We start from the raw sequence: 13,222 nt of genomic DNA, 5'->3' as shown, positions 1-13,222 counted from the left end.
AGTCCCTACTGTAGCTGATTGTATTTATTCCTCTGCTTCAGCTTATCTCTGAGCAACCTTGGTGGCCCTGTTCCTGCCTCTCAGTAAATCCAAGGGACTCAGCTAAAGTCAAAGGAGCTTTAACATTATGGTAGACACTTTATTTTTAATAGGCCAACAAGGCAATATAACATCTTTACAGAGATACGAAGCAATTCACTTTACGTAAGCCCCATAAACAAGTCATTCCCTACCAGGGCTGCAGCAAATATCTGTGCCTATCAGGTGAGAGGGGCCGGTTCAAGTTTCACTTCTTCCCTGAAACCTTCCCTGTTTCAGGAAGATGCTTGTGAAATTTCTCCTCATGGACTGAAAGTCCATTGTAATGTATTTGTTTTCTGTAGCACACAATTAATTAGAAATAGCTATGCATTCTTCGTGCCAAAGTTTGACTAGCAGTGCTAAAGCAAATCTACACTCTCTTGATAGCAGAGTAGAGTCTGGACATGTGTATGTAAAAACCAAGATACTTTTCTGGAGAATGCAGGCATTTATTGAGTACCTATTCTATAGGACACCGTAAGCTAAGGCAAAAGTGGATAAACAGTTTCTAGTTTAGTAGAGAGAACAAATTTATAAGCAAAAAAAAATTACCTTCTGTTCCAGGTAGTATACAGAGAAATCCACCCAGTGCTGGGGTGGCCCAGAAACAAGTCTGATTTCTATTCTGGACTCAAGAAATGGTATCAGTAAATCTTTCTGGAGATTCTTATTTCTAGGTTAGGTTCAAAGAATGACAAGGATTGTTGTTGCTGTTTTTTAAGTGGACAAGTAAAGGAAAAGGCATTCAATGCAGACTGGCGGAAGTGTGAAAGAGCATATATTTGTGCTTAGAACCTAAATAGACTTCTGAATTGCTGTAATATAATTATAGAGAATAAGACTCATGGGAGGAGAAAAACAATCTAGGAGATAAAGCTGAACAAACAAGCTAGAGATGTGGTCATGACAGGTCTTGCATGTGACACCTGGAAACAGCAGGTTGGAATTAGCAGAGTCACCATGAGAGTAACAAGGGGGGATATCTGATGGGGAGGAAGGATGTGTGGGTAAAAGAACCTTAGAAGTCCTAAAACCAAGGCCAATCGGTGCCCAGGCAGATGTCTTGCCAGGACTCAATAACTTCTGGAAGCAGTGTGCTCCCACAGGTCAGAACAGGTACTGATACAGAGTTAGGATCCCCAGTCATCAAGGAAAGGAAAAATGGTGTGTAGTAAGCTATGTTGATGGAGCCAGGGAAGTGTATAATAAAGTCTAGAATGTTACCAAACATCAAATAAGAAACAAGCATTTTTGGTGCTTAAAGATGTGTTAGTTTATAAATGTGTGAATCCTCTTATTCTCTGATCATGCCAGCTATTTTAGGTATTACTGTATCTAGGCTTTTTTTTTTTTTCTTCAATATCTGTGTTAGGCTAGTTTTATCTGTGAGAGTTTAAGTTCCTCATTGGCAGATAACTCACTTCATATTCCCCTACATGTCTCAAGCCAGTGCTGTGAGTCTTTGAGAAAACTTTTATCGTTGTTTTTAGACCGTGGTCCAGCACTTCTGTCCTGCCTTCTGGTTCTTTGCTGACTCATTTATGGGATGTCACAGGCCAGTTACTGAAACCTTCTGTGGTTTAGTCTACGAGGAATAAATCCATTAACTGTCCCTTACCCTGCAGAATAATTTGTTCCTTGGAAGCGAACTGGGGGAAGATGACGTGATTTGAGAAAAGAGAAGAATATCAATTTAGCATCCAGAGAATCTTGGGTTTCAGTGCCAGTTGTCAATCACTGAGGGGTGGCCTCAGTTCAGATGCAATTTCTATGAACCTTGTTTCCCTTTGTGAAATTGAACAAGAGATATAAAGACTCTGTAGAACACATTAAATAGCAGAAACTATTTCTATAACACACACAGCATTCTGTTTATCACAAAGTAGGCACTCAATAAATTGTAGCCGTTAATGTATGTAAAGTCACACTTCAAATAACACATCTAGAATATATACGACATGATTTGAGGAAAGACGACTGTTGAAACTAGTTCACTATGGATGAATCTAGAATTACCTTATTTTCCTTTTCACTACTAAAATTTGATACTGATGGCACTTTACTTTGCCGTCAGTCAACTACCCCTCACAATATTCTGAAATAAGATAGGATACATTTTAGCTTCGTTTTTTGGACGTTTTAGATGTTTAAATATGACAAGCTTGATGTAAAGGAGAATGAATGAAAGAGAACTAGCAGACCAGAAATTTAAAATATGAGGATGAAACCAACACAGTAGATTTCTTAGAACACAGAGGAGCCGACAGACTGAAGGTCTGCAAAGGAAAGTATGGACTGTATAATCAGTTCCCAGAGTACAGTCTGCAGCAGCAAACTTAAACACATTTCTCACCTTATTTTTATATTATTCTTATTACAAAGTCAATCTCACACTCACCATCATTCTCTTTTGTTCTAATCCCCATTTTCCTGTAGGAACCCAGGGCACTGTTTGTGAGCAAGATTTGTCACTTTTTCTCCCCTGATCTCTTCCATATAAGTGCATTTTTATGTCTGCATTTCCAGAAGGTTTTTTTTTTTTTGACATTGATGATTAAGAAATGGCAATATGACACCCGGGCTTCTTTTTCCTGGTCAGAAAGAGCAAAGTACATATTAGTAGTGACTGCCTGTTTTAAATCCCCCTTTTCTTTGTCTGTCGAGCTGTCTGTAATCATCAGAGTGGAAAATAACTTTGAAAGCTCAAGCTCAGGGAGGGAAAAAAAAAAAAGGAGCTTTAGTGCCTCAATATGGCAAAACCGACCAGCAGTCAGAAAAGCAGAAGAGATGCTGTTTTGGAAATGTCAGTTTTTACCCAGTGCCCACCCCATTCTACAAAATGCATAACCACATCATGTACATCCCAAATGGGTCTGCTTGACTTGCAGCCTTTCCTATAGATTTTGTCACATGGTAGCCATGGAGAGGGGAGCCTGTTCATTAAAAAAGAGAAAAAGGAAAGAAAGAGAAAGAAAGGAAAAATTTACTCGAACCCCCAAAATCTGAAAGACAAACTAGCTTCTGGCCTAGGCTGGACTCAGTTTCATTCATAACCCCGATCTGTTGGCCTCAGCAAATTCATTTTGTAGATTTTATGCCTGAAAAATGGTGCTTTGGGTTTGCCTTAGTTTGCTTCTCTTCATTTTCCCTTCAACGATGTCCATTTTGCCCTCTGTGCCAGACACTGAAAATTCCGTAGCATTCTTTTCAGGCTTTGAGGACTCTTTAGTGTTGAACTTAATCTTTTCCAGCTTCTTTTCTATTAAGTTTGCGTGGCAGTTTCCGTTATTTTTCTTTCTCTTTCTTTTCTCCTGCTGCTGCATTTGTAGACACACTGTCTCGTTGTCTCGAAGATGTGATGTATTATGCATGTCCTTTCTAGTGGATTGGGGTGGGAAGAGCCACAAAGAGCTGGTGAGCTCTGAGAGGTCATATGCTCTGAGGAACGCCCACTGATAACAATGCGGATGGATCACAATGGATGGTCTGGAGGGGGCGGGTGGAGGTGGGATTCAGGAAAGAACATTCTTTTCTTTTTTTTTTTTTTTCACCCAGGAGGCTGAATGAAGAGCAATCTTTCTGTTTGTTACAGTGATGGGTAATTTGGAGCACTTCCCTTTGCATGAAGAAATTTGCTATTCTAATCAAAATCTCATCCCTTTCTACAAACCATTATAAGATACTTATGAAAATAGGCAGATTCAGATTTCCTGTTTGAATTTTTGTCAGCTTTCACTTTTATGCTCATTTGCAGAATCACATAACTATGAAAGGCCAATTAGCTCTAAGTCCCCAGAAAGTGACAGAATAAATTGCTTTCTTCTTAGCAAACCAAGAATAATATTGTGGGTGCAGTGCAAATGTGTCCACCCAGAGATTTCCATTCATTTTATCAATCTAATAGAGGGTTTCTGGCCTGTCTTCTGGGACTCATAATTTGACTGTGACTCATACTGTGACTAAAATTCCTGTTGGAGCTTTGTGTAACATGTCTTTACTTCTTGCTGAGATAGAGGATGAATCCATAAACTTGAGCTCTGCATTGGTCAAGATAGGTGGGGACTAGATCACTCACTTTAGTCAACATTTATTTGTTACATAAAAGAATTCATAGAATTCTCTTTAACAGGATATCATCAACTTAATATTCCATAACGCAGCATAGTGAGGATGTGATTAGTTTTTCCCACAGAAGTTTGCTGGGATAATGTCACTATTAATTGTAATAGTTATGCAAATATGACCAGAGATCGTAACACAGTTGCAATATTTAAAATCAAGCCATCTGAAAAGAGAAGCAGCCGATGATGGCTTTTCTGAGATAATGCTCCTTCTAGACACATATATGTGAAAGTTGCCTTTTTTCCCCATATTTCTCTCTGTGGCTGCTGCCTCATTTCTTGAACACTTTTCTCCTAAGTAGCCCTGAACACTTTCACTATGCTTGGGAAGTTCAGGGTACCCCGATGGAGAGAAACACAGTTTGTTGTTGTTGTTGTTTCAAACTATAAAGGAACCACTAGGAATGGGCTGCAGCTCTGAAAGGAGGTCACACTTCATCACTAACAGAGGACTAGGAGCCATAGTAAGTTTGATCACTGGAGAAGCAAGGCATCTCTCTTGTTTCACACTCCAAGGATTTTCACTGAAAGAACATTTGCTGCTTATTCATCATGGCCAGAAATATTATTCTTGGTGCCTTAGAAAGGAGGGCAAAATATCAAAAGACTTAACTTAGAACTAATGTGGAATTACTTTGTTTATTTGAGTCCATTAGCTCTTCCCGAAAAACTAAATTGCTAATCATTTCTTGCATACCTGTGCCCCTCCACTGGTGTAAATGAGTTATATACAATCAGAGAAGTTATAATGAGTACCATTTAGGCATAATAACTGAGTACTTAGGCTGTAACCCAAATTTTGTTGTTCAATTGTTCAGGAGGATAGATGTAGGCTACTTGAGGAGTTTTGTTCTGGATTCCTATGGCATTACATAAAACATTTATATTAACACCCAATGAGTTTGACATGATTAGTGTCATTACAATGAATTCCAAAGGGATTAATGAGGATTTGCTACTTGTAGGAAGCTGTTGCCTAGCAGAGACCGCCATTGTACAATTCCAGGGTGGCCACGTTTTTGTCAGAACTTTTGGATTACAGATCTTCAATAAAAACATCTGTAAACTGTTATAAGATTTACATTCTTCCCCCTCTTAGAGATGACATTGCTAACTCTACTGCACTACTGGGGCTCATTTCATCTAGCAGTCATTTCTGCAAGCACTTCATAAAAAACAATTATTGAATTAATTGTGATGTTTCCAGTCCAGTATTCATTTATGATATCCTCTCCACCTGTAAACTCCTCTCCCAGTTGCCTTGTAGAGGTAAAACAGGATAATTTCACAGCCTATAAAATATGTGGGTTTTTTTGTTTATATAAAATCTATAACAAGAACTCTACTGGTAGAGAACATACAGTTCTAGTGTCATTTTGTCCTGCTCAAGGGAAATAAAGCCTTGTCAACTTACCAGGAGATAAGTTCATTCAAACTCTGTGTCTCCCTTTCAGCTGTCCTTCCTTGAAAGGGCTCCTTCACATACCCTCCTACGGAAATTCAAAAATTCACTGAATGTTTTCCTTCTTGAGTTATTTTTAACTACATCAGAAAAGAAAAAAAAGCATACTCTGAAGCTTGAACGTATTTCTAAAAAGGAGAAATGTGTTTAATCTTCCCAAATTCTCACACTTTTTTTTTTTGACTGCAAGTTCTATGTTGTATTTTGACTTGGTTTGTTTGTGTTATTTCCTCAAACTCCACAAGGTTGAGCGGGCACCTTTATTTCTAAAGTTTATATTTAAGCCATTTCCTAAGATGTGCGGTATTTAGGATGAAGGAAAAGAGCCATGAAGACAGAGCAGTCTAGCAAAGAGTAGTTTTGGAACTGACATGCCAGGCACTAGAACACAGTGGGTTGAGCGGTATACAAATAAGAATCTTCATTTGATTTCTATGCAGTTGGGAGCCTTGAGCTACTAAAGCATAGCATCAAGTATTTCAAAATAGCTCAGTATTTTCATGTCTGAGTTTTTCTCTCCTACCTACAGACCCACAGGACAATCACACATCAATTTTGGAGCTACAATACAGATACCACTTATCTGACAGCTGAAGGTGTAGATTAAGCATCCATTTACCCTAAAGGCAAATGGCAGTTTTTTAGATAGTATGGGTCAAATCTAAGCAACTTGTAGAGGCTGTGCGTGCGTGTGTGCTAAGTCGCTTTAGTCAAGTCCCACTCTTTGCGATTCTATGGACTGTAGCCCATGAGGCTCCTCTGTCCATGGGATTCTGTAGGCTGTATCTGAAGCTAAACAATATATGAATATAGAGATCTGATGGGGGAAGGTGTGTGTTAAACATCTGAGAGCTAGAGGACTCACACAAGAGGTTCCACCTGAATAGAATTGCATTTGCATTTCAAAAAAGGCAGTGGGGATTACTTCAAGCAACTTTTTGAAAAATTCAGTTCATTGGTGGCTCAGTGGTAAAGAATCTGCCTACCAATACAGGAAACGTAGGTTTGATCCCTGGGTCAGGAAGAGCCCCTGGAGAAGAAAGTGGCAAACTACTCCAGCATTCTTGCCTGGAACGGAAGACAGAGAAGCCTGGCAGGCTCCAATCCATGGGGTTGCAAAAGACATGACTCAGTGACTAAGCAACAGCAACAATAAACATTTGGAAAATGAATGCCCTTTTGAGCTGCATCCTTCAGAAAATGGGACCCATTACAATAAAGGGGCAGAGGTCATATGCATCTTGGCCAACAACACATTGATTCTAGATGCAACCAACAGCCATGGTTTTCCTACCTTGCAGAGGGATTCAAGGAGGTAAGACGGTGGACCTTTCACATGTTCCTGATGATGTGTAATTAAAAACTACTACACAAGGAGGTTGAAAGGTGATAGAACAGTTTTGTATCTTCATTGTGATTATGATTATGTGAATCTCTACACATTCTAACACACATAGAATTGTACATCAAAAGGAATCAGTTTTACTCTATGGAAATTAAAAATAGTAATATAAAGAATTATAGTTAAATTCCAGTTCAAAATAGTTCTGTTGCATGTCAGAGAAGAATAAGAAGAGGGATTTGATTGACAGATTAACACATTAAAGTAAAAGCTAAAAGAAAGGCTGATGTAATAAGATATAGTACAAACAACAATTATATTTTCAAAAAAGACATTAAAAATTATCAAAAATTGGATGTGTGATGTGATTTGTAAGCCTGTCCCATCAGCCTATTATGAAAGCTGACTCCCCTGCCAGGCATTCATATCTCTTATAATATGCTCCTAACCCACCTTTCAGGTTGCATCTCCCTCTGCAGCCTCAGCAGTACAGAAATCCAAAATTTATAAGCACTATTTTTCATAACACATTTGGTGACCAAAGTTGATCTGAACTGACATGAGGCTATTTATGTCCTTTATGTATATCACTTTGTGCAAATATTTGCATGTTAGATGTATAAATACTACTGTATTTGATTACTAGTTGCTTCCCAGATGTTACAGGTGTGTTTTATATAGAGTACGTGAACTGCATCCTTTTTTTAAAATCTGAAAAATTCTGAATTGCAAAAATATATCTGACCCCAAGGGTTTTCAATTAAGGATTAGAGACTGTTCCAAAGACTGCTTCTCAACAAAACACATGGTGCCTGCTACCATTCAGACATGTTTTGAGTATTTATGGCTTTACTGTATTTGCTGATATTACTCCCTGAGTCTGGATGTACAGTTCTCTCAACTCAGCCATGTGAGAACCAAGTTTAAATGCCACTCACTGCCTCCAAGATCATTCCAGCTGGGCTTTCCCACTTCTTTCTTTGCTAATTCTAATCCTTTTTTATCTCCTAGATTATAATTTTCAAGAAAGTACAGACTACTCTGATGAGCAGGAAACTCGGGATGGTTATCATTGCAGCAAGTTTTGTTCAAAGGATGCAGATTCATGATTTGTGCTTGAATCAGAAAACCCTCCGGAGCAGTGATTACAGTCATGGCCACCTGGGCAAGGATAACAGAGGCCAAACCTCCTGGTTCAAAGTTAGAAAGAAAATGTGTTGAAGTTGAGGACTTACCATGGGGCTTGCAGAAATAAGTTGTTGTACACATGATAAAAACATGGTAAAGGCACCTATAATAAGATTAGCTAAATGGCAATCCACTCCAGTACTATTGCCTGGAAAATCCCATGGACAGAGGAGCCTGGTAGGCTACAGTCCACGGGGTCGCAAAGAGTTGAACACGACTGAGCGACTTCATTTCACTTTCACCACGCACTAACCACTGATTAAGTACCAGGGCTTCTGCAGGTACTTTAGAGTCATTACTTCATTTAATCCTCAAATTTTTAAGTAGTTGTTAATACCTCCATTTTACAGGTGAGGAACTAAAGCTTAGAGAGGGTAAGCCCTTGACCAGTATCACATAGTTTGTTAGAAGCAAAGCCAAGATTTGGACTCAATCCTTCTAATACCCTGGGGCTTGTTCCTGACTTTGTGTCTTCCATTGGGACGAACAGAGATGGATGTGGGAAATTACACGCTGGTAAGATAAATGCTGGAGCTGAGGACTTGGGCAGCATTCAGCACATTTTTGTACTGTGGCTAACTCCGATTTTATATTTAGCACTCTGGTTTTTCCTAATAAACTCTGAAGCTTTATATCCCCCTATACCTAAGAGTTCCCCTGTCCATTAAGATGGGGACTGTACCCTTAGTTAAGGCAACAAATACACCCAAGGCTACTCTCCATATGACACCACTGAAGATAAATGAGAAGAGAGATTAAGCCCCATATGGGTGATCCAGTGGAGACAGAATACTTTTAAGTTTTGAAATTTTTCTATTTGATTTCTTCAGGCCATTACTTCTTTTGGGGGTCCTTCAAGCTGACAGGGACCATTATTATATTCATTCTTATGCCCATTACTAAATAATACAGTGTCTTGAATACAATGGGAAATAATTGTTTATGGAATGAATTCCTGCTAGCCGAGATGGGCGGAATTGGATTGCTTGATAGGAACATATTGCTGCTCACACCCACTACATAATGGGACATGGTTTCTTCATATTCTTAAGTTTTGGAGACTTCAGAATGAAGTTTTAACTATTTAGAAACATTTGAAAAAGAATGAATACATTGAATATCATTTAATATACATTTTTTCAGTTAGACAAAATGTTGGAAACCATGTTAATTTCCCCCAGCATTATTTTATGGTTTCTGTAGACCTGAGGAGTTTTGATGTGTTGGATGCAATGGGAGAATATCCCAGTTGTGTTCACAAAAAGCTGACATTCCATACTTTGCTTAGTTCAGCCTTTCATTCTGGATCCTGTCTGTGCAATCAGCAACTTTCACTCCAGGAAAGGAGATGGTAGATGAATTAATGAGAACAGACTTAGCATAGGTTACCCTCAACAATTTATAGCAAGTAAATTAAAATCACCTGTTGGTCCAGTGCATTAGTGTTACTGGCTCTTTGCTCAAACCCTTTAGGGTTAGTTTAAGCTCAGAGGGATAAATAGGCATAAATAAAAATGCATTTTTCCATCTCTTATTCCACAAAGTTGTAGAAACAGTTGAGAATTTTTTCCTTTCCTATGACATTTGACTTTTACTGTTCTTGAGAAGGAAGAAAAAGTAAAACATAAAAAGGTATGACACTCCTACTGCTTTTGCTCTTTTATGTGTAGACATATTAAAACATAGGGTATTCTACTATTAATCAGTAAAAATGGACCATGGAAATGTTTTATATTGTAATGATATATCTTTACCCAATGTTTAGGGGGGTTGACTTTAAATATCAACTGACTTCTGTTCTAGGGGCCAGCTGTAGAAAATTCCTGGATTCCTAACTTGGTTTTTCTAAATAAATGAGTGAAGATAATTTACTCTTCTCTGAGAATAGCTTGAGGCAACTGATTCTCCCAACCTGTCTTTGAAGCATTGGGGGTTACACCAAGGACACTCCATGCTGCCTGGAGTCCTCTGGTCTCTGGGCAGAGATATGGAACCTCAGTGATGGAAGATTTTTGAATTGAACTTTCACTCAACTGTTTCCAAATGGAATCAGAAATACTTGGAACTCTTGTCAAAAATACCAAATTTTGGAGCTTTAACCCACACCTACATTGTCAAGAATCTCCATGGTTAAGGCCAATAAATCTATTTTAAATAAATTTTCTAGGTAATTCTGATGAACAGCCAAGTTTAAGAATCAATGGCTGGTCTAAACCATATCCATTTATTCTGAAGATCTTTATTAATTCTCCCTGGCTAATGGTCAACCGGAGTATGGCTGATCACCCAGTTTGTGGAGAGAGATCACCTGCCTAAGTCTCTAATCTGCTTACAGCAGTATTTAAATATAGTATTGTTGTTTAGTTGCTAAGTTGTGTCTGACTATTTTGCAACCCCATGAACCAACCCACCAGGCTCTTCTGTTCATGGGATTTCCCAGGCAAGAATACTGAATTGGGTTGCCATTCTCTTCTCCAAAGGACTTCCCTGGTGGCTCAGAGGGTAAAGCATCTGCCTACAATGCAGGAGACCCAAGTTTGATCCCTGGGTCAGGAAGATCCTCTGGAGAAGGAAATGGCAATCCACTCCAGTACTCTTGCCTGGAAAATCCCATGGATGGAGGAGCCTGTTGGGCTACAGTCCATGGGGTCTCAAAGAGTTGGACATGACTGACTGACTTCATTTCACTTCTTCTCCAAAGGATCTTCCCGACTCAGGAATCAAACCTACATTTCCTGTGTGAAGTGAAGTGAAATTTGCTCAGTTGTGTCCAACTCTTTGCAGTCCATGGAATTCTCCAGGCCAGAATACTGGAGTGGGTAGCCTTTCCCTTCTCCAGGGGATCTTCCCAACCCAGGGATCAAACCCAGGTCTCCCACATTGCAGGCAGATTCTTTACCAGCTGAGCTACTAGGGAAGCTCAAGAATAGTGGATTGGGTAGCCTTTCCCTTCTCCAGGGGATCTTCCCGACCCAGGAATTGAACCCGGCTCTCCTGCATTGCAGGCAGATTATTTACCAACTGAGCTATGAGGGAAGCCATCTCCTGCATTGGCAGATGGATTCTTTTACCACTGAGCCACCAAATATAGTATACTGAAATCCGTATCTCATGTGACTTGAAAAACCTAGTACCTGACACAATGTTCTTGAGGATTATGGAGGGATTATTTTAAATCTATGGGGCTTCCCTGGTGACTCAGACAGTAAAGAATCTGCTGGGAATGCAGGAGACTCAGGTTTGATCTCTGGGTTGGGAAGATCCCCTGGAAGAGGGCATGACACTCCAGTATTCTTGCCTGGAGAATCACTTGTACAGGATCCTTGCTTTTTCAACCAGGCACATTGATGAGCAAATCTATATTGTTTCCTGAACGTTATTATTTAAGAAGCCACAATACAAGCAGGCAAAGTGACTGGATTTTATTTGATCAAATATGTGGTTATCCTTGGTCTGGCACTGTTGGGGATGGAATCATGGGCCCCTCTTTCATTGTTTATCACGTACATGTGCCCTTTGAGACTCCAACAACGTCCTTGCCTTTGCAGTCCCTTTGGCTCAATTAAGTTCTGATGAAAGGCTCCTTCTGGCCTCGACCTCATTCTTCACCCCAGGGCAGCTGTTGCAGGTGTTCAGCCATCCTGCAAATGCTGCTGTTATATGCTGGCAACAGCAGCAGCTGCGGGGGAAAGTACGCCTATTGGTAAACGAGCACAACTAACTAGCATCCTCTGGATGATGAGTAATCTGGGGCCAAGTACTTGGAGCAGTGATCTATGCCGGGGTCCTCTGGGTCATGATGGTGGTGTGTGCACCTGTGCTTTTACTTGCATGGGGTGAAGACATCGGAAAAGTGGCCTTCCTGCTGATCTGGACAGGAGTCATTATAAAACAGAATGAGAGAAAGAAATGCCGTTTATTGTGGACCTAAGTTGATGCAGCAAGACCTATGGTTCTGCCCTAATATGCAGAATGCAAACAGGAAGAGGAATAGCAGATGCTACAAGAATACCTGCCATGAGCAAGCTTTTGTGCCAGATGCTTTACAGATATTACCTCTAATCTTCACTGTAACCTTGAAACCTGAGTACTATTATCTGTAGGTGAAGAAAGTAGTCTGAAGACCCCAGAGAGCCTCAGAATGGAGTTTCCAGCTTCCTTAGACCTGTGGAACTATTTTTGTTTTTATAGTGCATTTGTTTTTACCAGAATGGGAAACTTTGTAAAAGTAGCAATCTTAAAGAATGTTTAATGTTTTTACCTTTGCCTCTGAAGGCATAGTGCCATTGTTATAATTGTGTGAAAGTCAGAGTACAAGCTACCCAAGTTGCTTTGGGGATATGAAACAAAAAAACTTCAAAGAAAAATCTCTTTTATTTTCCCCTCCATAATAAATTATGATATCTATACTTCATACATCTTCCCTGGTGGCTCAGAGGTTAAAGTGTCTGGCTGCAATGCGGGAGACCCGGGTTCGATCCCTGGGTCGGGAAGATCCCCTGGAGAAGGAAATGTCAACTCACTCCAGTATTCTTGCCTGGAGAATCCCATGGACAGATGAGCTTGGTGGGGTACAGTCCACGGAGTTTCAAAGAGTCAGACATGACTGAGTGACTTCACTTTCACTTTCATACTTCATACATCTTAAATGTATAACAAGTGAAAAAATTAAATCTCAGTCTCCCATTTCCACCCATCTTAGATTTTATGTGCAATAATATACTCTACTGAATGATACTGACTTTCTCCAAATTTAGAATTTTTTTCTAAATAGGGAACTTGCAAGTGGAAGAAAAACTTGGGAGATACTCTCTAGAATAAAGTGTATATAAAAAGTTAAATAATAACATTCTTAAAATAGCATTGATAAATGGCCACATGATAAAATTGAAGACAGATTGTTATGTTTTAAAATGGAAGTCTATTCCACAAATAGCATCACACTAAACAACTTTAGAATATATGAAACTCACAACTGTTGAAATAGTGTGGTAAAATTGCATTTGGAAAAATGTAAGCCCTTTGGCC

Source organism: Bos indicus, chromosome 9 (assembly GCF_029378745.1).
Source record: "Bos indicus isolate NIAB-ARS_2022 breed Sahiwal x Tharparkar chromosome 9, NIAB-ARS_B.indTharparkar_mat_pri_1.0, whole genome shotgun sequence".
In the NCBI taxonomy this organism is placed as follows: domain Eukaryota; kingdom Metazoa; phylum Chordata; class Mammalia; order Artiodactyla; family Bovidae; genus Bos; species Bos indicus.
This window is presented reverse-complemented; position numbering follows the sequence as displayed.